The sequence below is a fragment of the Protopterus annectens genome, chromosome 16.part0, assembly GCF_019279795.1.
Source record: "Protopterus annectens isolate FY-2018-M chromosome 16.part0, PAN1.0, whole genome shotgun sequence".
Lineage (NCBI taxonomy): Eukaryota > Metazoa > Chordata > Ceratodontiformes > Protopteridae > Protopterus > Protopterus annectens.
Genome location: NC_056750.1, coordinates 477,019,376 through 477,031,558, shown reverse-complemented (window position 1 = coordinate 477,031,558; position 12,183 = coordinate 477,019,376). Strand labels below are relative to the sequence as shown.

Sequence of the window (12,183 nt, the reverse complement as noted above, 5' to 3'; positions counted from 1 at the left end):
CCTGATTCTTTACCCCCTGCACCAGTCAAGCCAGACAGGTACTACAGAGTCCCTGACTCTCATAAATTTCTTTACAAAAACACTGCTGCAGACCCAGAAACAATTTCTCAGGGTCCAAAAGGGGTTAAGGCTTCCACTGCTAAAAATCCTGTCCCCTCGGATAGGGATTCCAGAGCTCTGGACAGATGGGGGAAAAAGTTTACACTTCTGCTACTTTAGCTGTAAGAGCTTTAAACTGTCAGTTTCACATGCTTAAATACCAAGAGAACCTCATGTCATTGTTAAAACAGAAAATGGTTTCAAATACAGAAGGTTCTGACAGTAAGGAAATGCAGGATTTATTGCATGCAGTTGAACAAGTGGGAAAGCATACTCTGCAATGTGGTTTTGATTCATCAGAGGCTTCTTGTAGAGCCACAGTTACAGGCTCTGTTATTCGTAGGCATGCTTGGTTGAAAGAACAAAGTTTACCTGACCATGACCATCAGCCCCAAAGCTCCTACCGACCTAAACAATGGGGTGCTTCAGTCCCCAAAGGAGGGGAAGACAAATCACTACCTTATAGGAAACAGTCCCAATAACTTCCCTCTGCAAATGCCAAGCACTTACTTTTGACAGCACCCCTAGGGGGGAAGCTAGCACTTTTCTCAAAAAATTGCACATGATTACCCAGGACCAATGGGTGCTGAATATTGTTTCTCAGGGTTACAGGTTCCACTTCCACACGCTTCCAAAACCAAAAGGTATGCCAGACCTGCCACAAAACCAATGGGCAGAGGCACAAAAACAGATTGCTGCTCTTATGGATATGCGAGCTATTCAAAAAGTTCCACAGCAAGAACAGGGACAAGGATTTTACTCAAGACTTTTCTTAGTATCCAGAAAGGACAAAGCCTGGAGACCAATACCGGACCTGTCAATCCTAAACACTTTCCTGGATGTTCCAAAATTCAGAATGTTAACACTGCATTAACTTCTGCCCATGCTGGGCAAGAAGGCTTGGCTAGTTACTTTGGACCTCAAGGAGGCATACCTGCATGTCCCAATCAGACAATCTTGCAGAAGATACCTCAGATTCATAGCAGGCTCATTGCATTACCAATAATCTGCACTGCCCTTTGGCTTATCTACTGCGCCCAGGGTCTTCACAAAATGCCTGGCACCAGTAATTGCATTTTGCAGACAAAAAGGAATTAAAATATATCCCTACTTGGACGACTGCCTTATTCAAGCAGAGAGCAAGGACATTCTTCTAAAGCATCTGGCATTTGTAAAAAGATTGCTAATTTGTCTAGGGTACACAGTAAACAAAAAGAAATCAAAACTAGTGCCCTCTCAAAAGATAATATTCCTGGGTGCAAGCTTAAATACAACTGCCCAGATGGCTTATCTCACACCAGACAAACAAAGGCAACTGACTCATTACTTTTAAATGATGGCAACAAAAACCCAGCTCCTTGCAAGAGAAATTCTGCAGGCCCTGGGCTTCATGGCATCCTGCATTCTACTAATTCCATATGCAAAACTGCATATGAGGAAACTACAATGGTATCTAAAAAGTGTTTGGACTCAGCATTGTCACAGCCTGGAGACAATTATAACTTTAATCCCCTGCCTACAACAGGAGTTTCGATGGTGGGCCCAGGCCTGTCACCACAACAAGGGACAGCCTTTCACTTTACCCACAGCCAGGCAGAGAATAACAGATGCATCAGATTATGCCTGGGGGGCACATATGGCAGGAAAATGTATTCAGGGAACATGGCCCAAGGAACAAATGCATCTTCACATCAATCAAAAAGAGATGCTAGCTGTACAGAATGTCCTGACAGCTTTCAAGGACCTACTACATCCAGGACAACTATTAATAAAGACGGCCAATACCACAGTTATGTGGTACATAAACAAGCAAGGGGGCACACATTCCTACCGCCTATGCAGGCAAGCCATGACTTTGTGGAACACAGCACTGACTTATCAAGTACATCTGCAGGCACAATTCCTGCCAGGAACAAAAAATACACTGGCAGATGAACTATGCAGAAATCTCATGGATCCTCACGAATGAAAACTAAATCCACAAGTGTTCAGCATGATAACGAGGAAATGGGGACGCCCAGACATAGATCTTTTTGTCTCCCCTCACAATTACCAAATACAGAAATTCTGCACAAGAACTTATCACTCTTAAGCATGGAAAGTGGATGCTCTATCATTCAGCTGGAAAGGTCTGACAGTCTATGCCTTCCCTCCGATGCCTCTCCTTACCACGGTACACCTAAAAGTCAGACAAGAAAGGCCAAAAATGATCGTGATTGCCCCAGACTGGCCATGCCAGCACTGGTACCCAATCCTAAAGAGCTTGTCTAAAGGCCCAGCTTGGCCTCTACCTCAAATTCCTCATCTTCTGACACAACAAAACAATCAGATTCTTTAACTCAGAACCTTAAATCTGGCAGCATGGCAGATAATGTAGCCACTCAGACTGCACCTCTCTCTAAAGCTGTTATGGATTTTATGTTAGAAGCCAGGAGGCCCAGCACTAGGAAATCTTATGCAGAAAAATGGAAGAGATTCTGTGCTTGGAACCAGGCACAAGGGCTCGAACCACTTGTCCCTAATATACCTCAGATTTTACAATACCTAACTGAGATGCTGGACAAAGGCCTATCTTTCTCATCAATTAAAATCCATGCCTCTGCCATTTCAGCTCATTACAATACGGAACCTCCTATTTTTTCACATCCTCTACTACGACAGTACCTCAGAGGGGCAAAAAATATAAGACCCCCAAGGAGAGCACCAGTACCAACTTGGGATCTCAATTTTGTTTTAGAAAAACTCACACTGCCTCCTTTTGAACCAGCCAGCACAGCTGATCTAAAATTCTTATCATGGAAAACTGCTCTGCTCCTAGCAATAACTTCAGCAAGAAGAGTCTCAGAGGTACAGGCATTAATGGTTGTGGAACCTTTCATAATTTTGCATCAGGACAGGGTCTCACTTAGGACAAACCCAACATTCATGCCAAAAGTGGTCTCCAATGTGGCCTTGAACAAATATACACAGACAGCTACGATTTTACCTGGACAAAACAAAAGCTTTCAGAAAAACTGAGCAACTGTTTGTAGCCTATGCTGCAGGATCACAAGGAAAGCCTATTACAAAGCAGACAATTTCAAAATGGATAGGCCACTGCATCCACTTCTGTTATGCACAGCATGGCAAATCAATGCCTAAGGGCATTAGGCCTCATTCTACCAGAGCGACAGCCACTTCTGCAGCTTTTCTCAGAGGAATACCAACCAAAGACATTTTAGAAGCTGCAACCTGGAGCTCAGTGCACACTTTAACCAAGCACTGCCACTTACCTCTCTACTCTAAATCCAGAGCAGACTTTGCCACTGCAGTCCCGCAGGGCCTGGTAGCCTCTCCAAATCCAATTTAGACCCATCCGCCCAACCTCAGCTTTGGGATTCTACCCAAGTGTAATGACTGCAACAGTGAAACACGATGAACATAGTACAGTTGTGTACTTACCATAAATGTAGATGTTCAAGTGTATTCACTGTTGCAGTCCAGGTTACCCACCCACCATCCCCCTTTTCATTGCTGGGACTTATCTGTACTTCTCAGCTCTATACAACCTATGTGGTGTATTTGCTAGTAGATGAAGGAAATGTTTATAGTGATATATGCATGTTTTTTGGCATAATTTTATCTTTCCAGCCTTCCTATCTGGGGGCACCTGACATCTGGGGCAAGAAAAACTGAAGAAAATGGCATCGGTTGCAACTTTTATACCCCTGGCGCACTGACGTCAGGGAAGAGGCGACAGCAACCGACGCCGGACCAAGACTTTGGAACTCGGGCCGACTGCGGGTTGCCTGCCAGCAGGATAACTCGAATGTAATGACTGCAACAGTGAATATACTTGAACATCTACATTTATGGTAAGTTCGCAACTGTACTTTTTCACCATTCACATTTATTGACATCAGTTTGCATGAGCCACAGTGCGCCTTTCCCCAGGTAGATATTTTTCAGTCATACTCATTGGTCTATGTTCTTTGCCACAGTGAACTCCACCCCCCAATCCCCCCCACCCCCAGCTGAGGCACAAGTGAACAGACAGGTAGGACTAGGACTATTAAGGTACTTTTCCTTTCTGTAGAAGAGACTGGAGGATACTCATGTAAGTGGACCAAAGCATTATATTTTAAATTTGTACAACAGCTGTTTTACTTGGTGGCTGAGTGATTTTATTTTATTTGTATGTTCCTATATAGTGGAATGCCAGTAATTCTGTCTATTTTTCACTTTATTTTCCTGGGAGGGGTATGCAAACTGACAGGGAGGACTGCTGCTACCAATGGGCTTTCCTCTCTGTATAATAGTACATTTGAGCAGATGTGACAAGGATCAATTTCACACACAGCATAGGATGCAGAGGAGTTAAGATGTCTAGTTTCTTAGTGCAAAGTGTGTTGCAGGTGTAGAAGCAGCAAAGAAGTCATCATCATCATCAATCCACTTTTTGTTATTTTATACATGGGATCAGGGTGTCATGTCAACTGTCATCATCTCTCTTGAATCAATGCCCCACTCCTACCTTCTTTGACAGTCATGTCTGACTGCCACAGGTCTTCTCTCATGCAATGCTGCCATCTCTTTGCTGGATGCTCTTGTTTCCTCTTGCCTTCTTTCTCTCTGTCCTAAATCTTCTTCACCAGACCCTCTCCTCCTTTTCTGTATATGTGCCAAAACCACCATAATATTTTCTCCTTGACTTTCTCTGGAACTGGAGCTACCTTAGTTTTGCTGTAATGTTCCTGTTTCTTCATTTGTGCCACAGTGTGTATCCTACAACCCGTCACATCTCCTGGACCTCTAGCTTTGTCAACTGCTCTTCCTTTACTGCCCATGTTTCTGTACCATACAGTAGTACTGGTCACACAACCGTTTTGTACGTCTTACTTTTTAGCTTCTTTGACATTCTTCTGTCACAAACTACCCGCAACATTCTGCACCAGCTGGTTGTAGCCCTGTGATTCTAGCTTTGACCTCCTCATTCAGGCTTCCCTTCTCCTCAGCACCCCTCCCAGATACTTGAAGCCTTTACCCTGTTCCACTATTTTCCTTTGCATTGCAGTTCTTAGATTCTTCTGATTTCCCCCATTTGCTGCCAATACAACTATCTTATCTCTACTTCTTTTCACCGCATGTGCCTTCAGTTTTACATTACATTCCCCCATCCTTTGCTGAAGTTCTTGCTCAGAGTCTGCCTGTAATGACACAGTCTGCATACAGAAACTTTGTTGATCTGTTCCCTTCAGCCTGTTTGCTGATGTAGTCTATCACCAGTATGAAAAGCAGTGGGCTCGGAGATGAACCCTAATGTACACCCAGAAAACTAGGAACCACTCTGCAAAACGGAATATTGTTTGTACTTGAGTCATTAGGTCCTTGTACATAGCCTGTACTAATTCTACAAATGTTCTTGGGACTTAGGACGATAACAGGACTGCCCAAATTGGATTTCATGGGACCTTATAATATGCTTTTCCAATTCTAGGAATGGCCAATTGGACTCTCTCCTCCTCTCTGACTTCTTTTAAACTGACTGACGTACTGCAAGTATCTGAATAGAAACTGCTAATTTCCCATCTTAGTTTCTAGTATACTGTGTTTTCGTTTCAGTCACCCTCTCCAGAACTTTCATGCAGTGAGACAGGAGCTTGATACCACCGTACTGCCTACAGTTGTGGCTGACTCCTTTGCTCTTCTAAACTGGCAATGGTATGGTTATTCTGCACGTACCTGGGACACTGCTTTCACTCCATACTGCTATGAGTACCCCCAGTAGCCATTTCTCCCATCTTGATTATGTCTGCTGTGTCCCTATCTGAGCCATGTGCAGCTTCTGTGGGGTTTTCTTCCCTCAGAAGCTGCTTGAAGTGCTCCTTCCATCTACTTTTGATGTCCTCTGGCTTGAGCTGGCTGTTGCTGAAATCCTTTATGAAAGGTGTCTGACTATCTTCTTTATTTTTCTGTCTTTACCTTGCAACCTGAAAGAGTTTCTTTGTGCCACCTACTCAGCTACTTTCCTCAGTTTGATAGAGTGCCTCTGATGCCTTGTTCTGTGCTATTGCAACTCTTCTCTTAACCTGTGTGTAAGCCAACTAGTATTCCTTCTTAGTCTGGTCTATTTTTCTATCTCCCACTTCTTCCTGCACTGTTTTTACTTTTGATGACTTCCTGGACTTTTGCATTCACCAAGCTTTCCTTATGTACCTTATTACCATGCCTGTTCTGCAGTGCTCACATATGCTGTTTTGAGGTGCTGTCATTCTGTTTCAATTCCACCTTTTCCTTTTCTTCCTGTGGTGCTTGATCCCAGAGTAATTCCTTGAACTTTTGTGCTTTCTCTACATTCTACTTCCGGGTCTTCAGTCTAGTTCTTTGTTGACCTTGGAGCATTCTCTGCTGCATGCTGTGGCAACCAGAGATTTATGCTGTGGGTCGACTGTTTCACTGGCGATGGCTTTGCAATCGCTGATTCTACCCCATTGCCCTTTCCTTACTAGGCAAAAGTCTACCTGAGTTGCATGGTGGCCACTTTTGTATGTGATCTCATGGCTGTCTCTGCTGGTGAACCATGTGGTGTCCACCATTGGAGCATTTCTCAGACAGAAGTGTAGAATGGCCTCTCCTTTATCCCTGTTACCTCATTCATGTGGAACCAGGCAATTCTCATATCCTATTCTATCTGTCCCGATATGTGAATTCATATTATGAACAGTCACAACATGTGCACAACCACTATCTGATTACACTCTTTTTTTTCCTCACTATTGTAATGTTGTGGGGCATAGGCTGAGACTATAAATATTACCCCATTTTAACACTGGACTCTGATTGACATGAGTGTCATTAATTCTGATGACATCTCTGACTGTCTTCTGAAATCTCTTCCTTACCAGTATTCACACACCATTTCTAGCCTGTCCTCCTGGGTAGTAGACTCTGGACCACAAGCCAGTAGGCTTTGGTGTACTGCCCTTCCACCTTGTCACCTGGACATATTGGATGTCCAGCCTCCTCCTTAACATCATGTTATCCACTTTCAAGATGCATCTTGTCAGTGATTCCCACAAATCTGTTCTTGGCTGAGTCTGAGGTGGAAACTCAGCATGTATTGGGGAGGTAGGAGGAACCCCACAGAGACCTAAGGAGAACATACAAACTCCATACAGGCATTGGCCAGTGGTCAGGATTGAATTTTGTATCTTATGTATGGGAGGTGAGACCTTAACCATTAAGTTGTCTGGTCTCTGCAGCCTAGTAGTCTTCAGGTATCTTTATCTTTATATCAGTTTACTCTTATTCTATGTTGCCATTGACAGGTTAGCATGTACGTGGTTGCTTTCTTTATTAGATGACTAAGCTGTATATCAATGCTTTTTTATTGCTGTATATTGAGTATTAATGATTTTTTAATGAAGGCCGTGTTGTGTAACAAATGTAGATCTTTGGCATATTTGCAATCAGAAAGAGAAGAATTATAGAAATATAGAAGAATTATATCCTGTTCTCACTCTTCCCTGACCTTAGACAAAAATAACCTCCTTCTCCATTACTGTGTCTGTACTAGTCCATCACCCACATTTAATCAGCTCAATAACTATAGGGCCTGGACTGCTAGATTTTTACATGATTCATGACTACTTTTATGTTTAATGTAATTATGACTTGACTTCTTTTTATGTCTAATGTAAATATGTTTTATACCTCCCTTGACTACTTAGTGTATCTTTGTTTTCCTGAATAACTTTAGAGTATATTTCTTTTACTTCTTGTGAATCATTGTATTCATTGTGGAGCTTTTCTCCCTGAGTTCCACTGTAAAAGGGCTTATGCCCAGTCAGACTAACCTGGTTAACAAATGTCAAATAATTAAATAATAAATAATAATAATTAACGAGAGAGACTGGAGGTGAGAGTTCAGAAACAAGTTTAAAGAAAATTAATTAATCTTAAACTCAGTTTCTACCTAATGGAGTGGTTTGACTGAGTGTGCCATGTGTAGAAGAAAAGCATTGTGCTGTAGTGAATTTGCATAATATAATTTAAGCCTTTTTGACATAATTTACCATTCGATTCTCTGCTGGAGTGCCTTGTGTGTGGAGTCTGTATGTCCTTCCCACGGTCGAGTGGTGTTCGAAAGACATGCGTAAATGGGTGTGCCTTCATTGAAGGCTGGGCATTGAGCTGCCACCTCGGCACCGTAAAAATCTACTGCCAATCATTAGTGGACCGGAGTTCCGCTGTGGCGACCCTAACCGAGAAAAGCCAAAAGAAGAAGAAGAAGAACAACTTGTAAAATAGAGACACAAACTGATGTTTGTCTGTTATAAATTATTAATAGAAGTGTTCAAGCAGTAAAAAAAAGCCTTACTGTACATTTACAGAAACAGGGTAACGATGAGTTAGAGGGGTCTTCCTAGTGCTAATGGTTGTTATAATGAAAAGGATAACGGGTTTAATGAAACAGGGTAACAATGAGTTAGAGGGGTCTTCCTAGTGCTAATGGTTGTTATAATGAAAAGGATAACGGGTTTAATGAAACAGGGTAACGATGAGTTAGAGGGGTCTTCCTAGTGCTAATGGTTGTTATAATGAAAAGGATAACGGGTTTAATGAAACAGGGTAACGATGAGTTAGAGGGGTCTTCCTAGTGCTAATGGTTGTTATAATGAAAAGGATAACGGGTTTAATTTAAGAAAAAGAACACAACAAACTGCAACAGTAGTAATGATAACTGTGCAAGGTTATAGAGGGATCTTCCTAGCGCTAATGGTTGTTATAATGAAAAGGATAATGGGTTTAATTTAAGAAAAAGAACACAACAAACTGTAACAGTAGTAATGATAACTGTGCAAGGTTATAGAGGGATCTTCCTAGTGCTAATGGTTGTTAGAATGAAAAGGATAACGGGTTTAATTTAAGAAAAAGTACACAACAAACTGCAACAGTAGTAATGATAACTGTGCAAGGTTATAGAGGGATCTTCCTAGTGCTAATGGTTGTTATAATGAAAAGGATAATGGGTTTAATTTAAGAAAAAGAACACAACAAACTGCAACAGTAGTAATGATAACTGTGCAAGGTTAACTAGGAATTAAAAAAATGAGAAGGTGAGAAGTGGGTGGTAAATTTCATATTACCATACCAAGTGCAGGAAAAGCATTAAGTAAACACTGTGCAACCACAGCAAAGTGCTGTGTTACTTTTGAGAGATTTAGTGCTAAAAAACAACAAAAAAATCCACCAGACCTGCTTCTAGTATCGATAAAAAAAAATATTGGTCTCTGGTCTTAGTAGATATGCATTATCTGATATAAAAAAGGTTTAAAAAAGCTTATATCCAATAAATGATCATTTGATTTTGCTATAATTTGTGCTGGTTTTAGTTATCACTGCATACTCCTTTGTATCACATGTGTAACACATTCAGGACATGTAAGAGTCGTGGACAATGCATAACATACATCTTTGTCTCAGTAAGACTGTACTGGACCTTGTCTGATCATCAGTTACAAAGGTGCAATTTTTGTAACATAAAAGATCTGGACTTTTAAAAGATACAGAATAATATGGGATGATGATTATAGAAAGGAAGATCTTTGTTGACAGAGGTAGGTTTCATCTGAACTTTCATTCAGGTAAACCCTTGAGTATAATCGTTTAGATTTCATTCACCTTCTAAAACAGGCAGAGACACATTAATGTTCATAGTGAAGTAAAGTTTTATTACCTAAATGCCTGTATTCTAAGCAACAAAAGAAGGGAACTACTTTGTAATAGTTATTACTGAGCCCTGGTAGTATGTGAGTGTGTTGGTGGTGGTGGTGGTGGGGGGGGGTGATATACCTGGACCCAAGATACATGAATGTATAAGGTTAGAGTAAAGGGGTGCTTGTTTTATTTTTATTTCCAATTCCTTATCTTCCAGACTTCTGTTTATGGACCATCATATGGAAATTATTTAAGTGGAACTCACTGGAGAGTAAGATAAGAACATTGTGAAGATCTTGGTTTGGTTTCTTATAAAAGTCCAGGTAGTGTTACATTAGATTAAATGGAATATATTAGTAGACTTGAAAAAAAGCATTGATTATGATAATATTATTGTAGATGATTATATTTTTTATATATTAATTGGAATAAAGAAGTTCAGTCTACTGCTCTTGAAGAAACAATTTGTGACCACCTTTTGTTAAAAAGAACTTTGTGCAACTTATTAATTTTCCCAGTAGAGAAAACATTTTAGTTTTATTAATAAAAATAACCAAGAAGGTTGTAGAGATTAAACAATTAAAATTCCTTGGGGAATACAGATCTCATTGGATTTGATTTCTCTGTATTGTTGAAAATGCCTTCTTTCCAGCATATTTCATTTATGATAGGTCAAAACTGTAAAATAAAGTTTCATACATAACATTAATTTCCTGATTCACCAAGCAAGAACAACTCTAATATCGCAATAAGTTGGGACATGTTTGAAGATATTTGTATGTAGCATGCAAGTAAATGTAAAAAGGTGGTTGTAAGAAAAAAAATGACGTATTTGTTGATCTTTGGTAACATTATAAGCATACCAGATTACTTAGGAGGAAAAGTAGATCATTTTGGATATGGAAAAGCAATGCTAAAAAGGCATATTATACAGCAAGTAAAAGGATAAAAGATCACTGAAATTTGCCAAGAAGAGTTACAAAAATTAACTGAGTTAGGTAATGAGTTAAAAATAAAGGACGTGTACATTGTCTTGGACCTTTTTCTTTTGAAGGAAAATCTTTGTAGCCATGTCTGGAATTAAGAAACATATTTAACTCCTATTTCAATTAGTATTTATAAATATGTAGGAGGGTACAATGGGAAGTCCTTAAATGAGACAAAAATATTGTGCCCCCTCTGATATTTAGAGAGGATAGATAGTTGGCTAAGATAAAGATGATGATAGTTCTGGTTCAGACAATATCCCAGGTTGCTTTTGGAATGTGCTTTCTAAGTATGTGATTGTCAGAATTAGGATGTTTAATTTGTTGCTGTCTACTTGTGTGGTTCCCAGAATTTGGACACGTGCCGATGTTATCCCAATCCAATACACAAAGTGAGTGCCTGTGATAGATTTAATATTGACAAGCCCTTTAGTTTAGCATTCTTAATTGAGAAGTGCTATGAAAGATTTCTTTGAGCAATTATTACCAGTAATAGTTCACCAGGATCATTACTCAATATTTTCCAGCATGTGTTTACAAAGAACTGGTGAACATTTAGCAAACTGGTTGACTTGTATAATCCTATCTATAATGCTATGGATTTAGTATGAGGATTATAGTGGCTTATTTGCTGCTTTGATAATATCACATACACTCTTTTATAATCAATTGTATCATCCACCTTTCTCTTAACCAATTTACTGTGAACAGTGTTTAAAACTGATTAATGGATAAATATTAGAGGGTTATGATTAGTAATATTATTTGGACTGGGAGCAACTTGAAGCAGGTGTCCCTTAAGTCAAAGTAAACTTTGTCATTCAATCTATACCACAGTGTAGCTGAATGAAATTGTGTTGTTTTGTTTCCAATGCAAAGATATACATACAGAAAAAAATATTTTAGTAAGAAGTAATTTGACATCACAAAAAAAGAAAGACATAAAAATATAAATGGCTATAACAACATATAGGTATTGCATAGTGCATATTGCACTCTGTTGGATATTTCTTATCGGGTACAGGCAGGAACAGACTGTTCTATGTTGGGATCTGTTTTGTTCAGCATAGTGTTTTTTGGTTTTCCAATGTTTGATTTATATTAGTAGACAAAATGTACTGGTGATATTAAACCTGACTTCTTTGTAACTCTTTGATGACGCAAAGCGTTAATATTTTTGTTGAGAAATTATATTTGTGTCTAACTGGTAATGGGTTCCATATAGAGACAAATTTGGAGTTTTATTTTTTGTTAGATCATTGATAGAATTTTCTGCAACTATGAGAGATGGAGATCTTAATGCAGGATGTTAAGGTAATTAATAAATATAAAGATCTAGAAACTCATGTTAAATCATTTAAAGAGGGGCTCCACTAGGGTTTGCTTGGTACTGTTTATT

General features: G+C 39.7%; 1 protein-coding gene across 1 annotated transcript in view; it reads left to right on the top strand.

Annotated features, from left to right (window-relative positions):
* RALGPS1 (Ral GEF with PH domain and SH3 binding motif 1) overlaps window positions 1–12,183 on the top strand; it is a 3,844,659-nt gene that overhangs the window by 366,634 nt on the left and 3,465,842 nt on the right. The gene's annotated exons all lie outside the window — the stretch shown is intronic.